The sequence below is a fragment of the Neofelis nebulosa genome, chromosome 7 (assembly GCF_028018385.1).
Source record: "Neofelis nebulosa isolate mNeoNeb1 chromosome 7, mNeoNeb1.pri, whole genome shotgun sequence".
NCBI classification, from domain to species: Eukaryota; Metazoa; Chordata; class Mammalia; order Carnivora; family Felidae; genus Neofelis; species Neofelis nebulosa.
Genome location: NC_080788.1, coordinates 131,277,972 through 131,284,294, shown reverse-complemented (window position 1 = coordinate 131,284,294; position 6,323 = coordinate 131,277,972).

The following is a 6,323-nucleotide window of genomic DNA, read 5'->3' as shown; positions in this document are numbered from 1 at the left end:
ATGTAAATGAGAAAAGTTCCCTTCCCAGGGACCCTGTAGCTTCACTGTACCACAGGCTCATGGTTTGAAGTCTAAGTCACTCTCTAGGCTAGGTGACCACACAGTTCACAAGTCTGACTTCTGGGTGCAGACCTAGCAATTAAATAATCACAGAGCTCCTAACAGGGGAAGAGAGCTACTTTTGACACCCTTAGGAACTCTGCCCAAGTCTATGTCACTATCCCAGATATTGCTGAGTGGCATTCAGAAAGCCCACTCTGGAAGGTGTGTGAAGGTGTGTGATTCTGGAACAGCCAATCCGATCACTCTCCCTTGGAGCCACATTTCTTGCAGATTGTTTGAGTTGCCAGGAACAGGGACCAACTAAGTTAGGCTACTTGTGTAGAAATGGAGTTATTTTACCAGGGATGCAGATCAAGCCCGTCGTATCACCGAATGCTAGACTCAGAATAAATACATTTATTTTTCTAAGTGTAGCAGTGAAAACTTTTGTTATTTTATTTATCTTATTTATTTATTTATTTATTTATTTATTTAGAATGAGAGAGAAAGAGAGACAGTTGGGGAAAGAGGCAGAGAGAGAGAGAGAGAGATAGAGAGAGAGAATCCCAAGCAGGCTCCCTGCTCTCAGAGCAAGGCATGACGCAGGCCTTGAGATCATGACCTGAACCCTGAGATCATGACCTGAGCTGAAACCAAGAATCCGATGGCTTAACCGACTGAGTCACCCACACACTCTGGCTTTATGTTATTTATTATTATTATTATTTTTAAAAAGTTCTTTTTAATGTTTATTTAAGTTTGAGAGAGAGAGAGAGAGAGGCTGCATGTGAGCAGGGGAGGGAGAAAGTAAGAGAGAGACACAGATGAGCAGGAGAGGGGCAGAAAGAGAAGAAGACACAGAATCCGAAGCAAGCTCCAAGTTCTGAGCTGTCAGCACAGAGCCCGACATGGGGCTCGAACTCACGGACCGCGAGATCATAACCTGAGCTGAAGTCAGGCATTCAACCCACTGAGCCACTCAGGCACCCCTAGCTTTGTGTTATTTTTTTAAGCTAATTTACAATACAGCAGTTCATCAGGACATGTATCTGTAAATTATTATTGTAGATAGAGAGCTGAATTGTTCTGCACAAAAATTTCAAGGACTTCTGAATTTCTGGACACACATCAAGACCAAAGATATGAGTTGAGTCAGAAATGAGAAGATTAGGGATAACAAATGCAAAGAGGCAAAACAGCCAGGAGAAGAGCAGCACGGTGGGGAGGGACAGTAAAACATGCTTAAGCAGGAATGGACAAGGATTTTAAAAGCGGGAATATTTTAAATTACGTGGACCCATGTTGCTGTAATGTACCACTAAGGTAACTTCATTATTATCCTCAAAATAGGATGACAAGTAGATTGAAAGCAGTTGTCTTTGTAAATCATGTTTTAGGGAAATGAAAGCAAAAACAAAAAAATTGATTTTTGAACCCTTGCAGGACGGAAAAATTAGATAGTTAAAATGTCAAGGAAAAAGAGTTTGAGAAATCAACAAAAGAATGACACTGGAGTTGCCCGTGACTATAATACACTCCACAGGATTGCCCTCTGAGAAGACAATAGACTCTACCTAAAGCCCTTGACACAATGCTTTGCATATAAAAAGCATAGGGGCGCCTGGGTGGCTTAGTCAGTTGAGCATCAGGTGCTTGGTTTTGGCTCAGGTCATGATCTCACCTTTGGGAGTTCAAGCCCCATGTTGGGCTCTGCTTAGGATTCCCTCTCTCCTCTCTCTCCACCTCTCTCTCTCTCAAAAAAAAATTGCAATAAATAATAGCAAATATCACCAATCATTATTTTGTTAGTGTTAGAACCAATAGATGTATATAATCTCCTGCATTATGGAGACTCGTTTGAAGGGATATGCTATTCCAATTTAGATCATGAAAGAACACTTAACCTCCATTTATACTTCAGTTTCTACTCTCTGATTAAACTTCCTTTCAGCTTATCCCTATAACTCAGGCAAAAGACCCTGCAGGCAATGCATCCCCAGATGGGAACCCAAACTACCCCCTCCAGCAATAACAACTGCCCTGAGGCCAGCAAGTGATTGACCCCGAGCCAGTGATCAATCTGACCTTCACTGTCCACCTGTGTGTATCTCCCGACTTTGTCCCACATTTTCCTTATATAAACCTGGGGGTATTTTTAGAACTCTGAGCATCAGTCCATAGTCTTCCCGGTGTCCACCTCCCTGAAATAAATCCCTTTCTTGTTTCACCACTGCTTGTCTCTCTGCCTCTGGAGTTTGTCAGTGGTGAATATCCGAACCCGGTCTGTTTGGGATCCCTGAAGCCAGGACTCCTTGCACCCTATGTCCTGGTTACAATAACGGTAATTTATGGTATGGTCTGACATTCTGGAATATCATGGCTTAATTGGAAGTATATTTAGTATCTCAGAGTTTTTTACTCCAAAAGTATTCAAAAAGAAAGTCCTACTGATTTGTTTTGTTCCGTCACTGCTTCTCTCCATTAGCCAAGAAAAAAAAAGTTGGTCTTCCCCTGAGTGGTGTTACACTTGATAAAAACAAGACATACAGAAGACACTTGGTATAGAAATATAGATTTCTGTACACATGTGTATTTTCCAATTTCAATGTTTTTGCTTACAAGGAATGAAAAAGACAAGTAAATAAGAGATCTGACGGTGTGGATGGGGGTGGGTCCATGATGCTAATTGAGTTTCCTGAGAAATTATCTCTCGTAGGACACACGTTCCTCTTTGTACTTTCCTGTAGTTTCCTTTTTATTAAACAACTTTTTAAAAGCCTACTCTTTTGATATATTAAAACAATAAGGGTAAATCTACATTTACTACAAAGATAAATTACCACCAAATCTAATCTAGAGAAAATGCATTTTTGCTTTCCTAGTAATACTAGAAAAAGAACTAGTGATCAGATTTCCTATTAGCGAAAATAAGCACTTTAATAAACTGCTCGGTATCTCCCAGGTACTGTAAATGGCAGCTGCTATTAGACCTGGTCTCAATAATGTAATAGATAGCCATATAAACCCACATACCTAATGGAGCATAAAGTAAGCACAGTCTTTGGATGGCTTTGCCATGTAATTGCAGCTTTTTGAAGAATGTTTTAATTTTTTGTTTAATGGTCTTGCCAGTTTTCTACAATCAAGGATAGTAAACTGCATCCCTCCTGACCCCTGTAAGTTACACTGTGATGGGGTTCAGGGCAAGCCCCCCAAAATATGGCACTTTGGCATATCATTCATTCTGAATTAAAATTACATAAAAAATAGGCTATGCAAGAAAAACACTCTCACCATCTTTTGTGCCCCCTGTCCCCACCCTCCGTGATAATGGGAAATAAATCTCCAGGTGATAAAAGTTACCCTCCAGGTACCCGGAGGGAAGGCTATATCCTTATCACCAAAGATAGAAAATCCAAGGCTGAGAAGTTTATATAAACAAATCTCCTTACTTCTTTACTAATTTACTAGCCTGAGAGCTCAAACTTCTTTGTCTTGTCAATTCTTCACAGATCTATTGTTTCTTCATTTAAAATGTATAAAAACTGACTGCTTTGGTTACTGCTGTGAGCTTCATATTCCTATGAGTTTCCATATGTACGAATTAAATTTGTTTTTTTTGTTGTTGTTGTTACTCTATCTTATGGCACTTTAATTATTAGACCAGCCAAAAAACCTAGAAGGGAAGAAAGAAAAAGTTGTCCACCCCTAAAACTATAGCCCATGAACGTCTCCACTTTAATTCTATTACTTTTAAGACAAAAACTCTTGGTCCCAAATTCCTTTTTAAGGAATAGCATCTATGACAGTATGCAAATAAAAGATAAATTTTAATTCAGGTTGCGTAATCTTTTGTTTCTATCTTTAGAGAAAAATACATTTAGGTTTATGTGCATGTAAATATACATATGTGTGTGTGCTTTTGTGTTCCAACATTGAACTACTAACATTTAAAGTATCCTGATTAAGACACCATCGGTAATATATTTGAAACGTAAATAAAACAAATCAGAGAATGATCATTAATAGTTTGAATGGTGTCTAATCTCCCTATTCTAATTATTATGCTAATATTTCCATGTAGCTCCTTATAATTATTTTATTATTAATATCCATTTCTTCTATAAATGATTAGAATATATATGTGCTTATAATTATATTTACCCATCGGAACCTCATAATAATTAACTACTCTATAGTCAGATATTTATCACAAGAAATGTCACAAGCATAGTCAAAAATTGTACTTCCTGTATGGATAGCATAAAAGCTTTTCAATCAAAACAATTTGTCATGTAACAGTGATTATTAGGGAAGCAAATTTAGAGAATCAATCTCTAAATTATTGACCAACAAAATCTGAAATGTTGGCTTGCAAAACAAAGCATGGTTTCTGTAATTGCAATTTAGTTATGTGCTCAATTTCTAAATAATCTGGGTGTATGATTAAAACAACACTAACTTGGAGCTCACTAAACTACTGAATCTGATTAAGGGAAACACTTTATAACTGGATGCTGCCGTCTCTAAACAGCTGGGGAAAATGACATCTCCTAGTGTTATGTTAAGAAGGGAATGCGTTGGGTGCCTGGGTGGCTCAGTGGGTTAAGCATCTGACTTCAGCTGAGTTCATGATCTCATAGCTCACGAGTTCCAGCCCCGCGTCGGGCTCTGTGCTGACAGCTCAGAGCCTGGAGCCTGCTTTGGATTCTGTGTCTCCCTCTCTCTCTGCGCCTTCCCTGCTCGTGCTCTGTCTCTCTTTCTCTCTCAAAAATAAATAAACATTATTATAATTTTTTTTTTTTTAAAGAAGAGAATATCTAAGAGGAGATTTTCTTCTAGGCTACCAGTTTGTTAGCTAAAATGTTGACTAGTTTGTTAGCTGAAATATTGACTGGGGTTGTATTTTTGGTTTGGTGTGTTATAATCTAGCTTCTCCAATGTGTTTACAACTATTTTGCTACAGTTAATCTTCTGTTTCTTCCTGCATATGCTGACTCATGCAGACACATCAAGCTAGAATCTGTTAGTCTTCATGGTCAAATATAAATATTACGGTAACAATAATATATGCATATGCACATTCATAACTAATTCATTGAATAGGAATTACTAAACTCATTTCCTAATTTGGAAAGCTGGAAATGGGCCATCTTTCCATATTTGTTCTTTTTTTTATTTTTTTTAAATTTTTTTTTTCAACGTTTTTTATTTATTTTTGGGACAGAGAGAGACAGAGCATGAATGGGGGAGGGGCAGAGAGAGAGGGAGACACAGAATCGGAAACAGGCTCCAGGCTCCGAGCCGTCAGCCCAGAGCCTGACGCGGGGCTCGAACTCACGGACAGCGAGATCGTGACCTGGCTGAAGTCGGACGCTTAACCGACTGCGCCACCCAGGCGCCCCTCCATATTTGTTCTTAATAGTCTGTGGTTATCAAATGTGGTGACCTGATTTTCCCTATACCGTGACTGGCAGAGTCATGTAATTCTGTCCCCCCCTTCCCTGTGACTTCACCTGTGACCTTCCCAAAATAGTCTACTTGGCTTAAGATAATGATCTTCTCAAAGCAAAAACGTCAACTTTGAGATTATTCATGGTGACTTTGTAATTCAACAAATGTTTAAATTTTAAACACAAATGTACACTTACGAACATAGAAAAAGAGTAGCAGATTAGCAGTAGCACTGGATTTAATTACACATTTCCTAAGAGAGAGGGACAAAGAGGGGAATGCTATAAACATGCATGAAAATTATCAGATACAACATTTCTTCCCCATTTACTCTGGAATCTCCTATAGTCACCACTACTATAGCTGGCTTCCCTTACCCAGGTCATCTGTCATCCCACAGACCACTCTGTGAACCCAACCAAGTGATAAAGTTTATGAGTCTTGGATTCTTACTCTGAAAAGCCCGTGTCTCTCCAGGTGGTCCTTTCCAACTCCAAACTCCTATGAGTTGGCTGTAGAACCAACACTAGGAAATCCCAGGGTTATGATATTTCTACCTTGCCAGCAAGCTTTTCAATTCCAGAGGTCACATTACTTTTCAATTCTGCTAAATCTATTAGCTTTATGGGAGTATTGCCTGACGTGGTGCTGAATGTTCTGCCTTTGGCGTTCCAGGAACAGAGAAGGGAAATTAGCTTCTGCTTTAGCTGAATTCCACTTCAGTGCAGCTAGGAAACCATGGCTCACATTAGAGGCAAAATGGATATTTAATTTAGACTATAATATAGTCCTAAATTCCCTGTGATGCTTTCCATTTCCATTCTTTC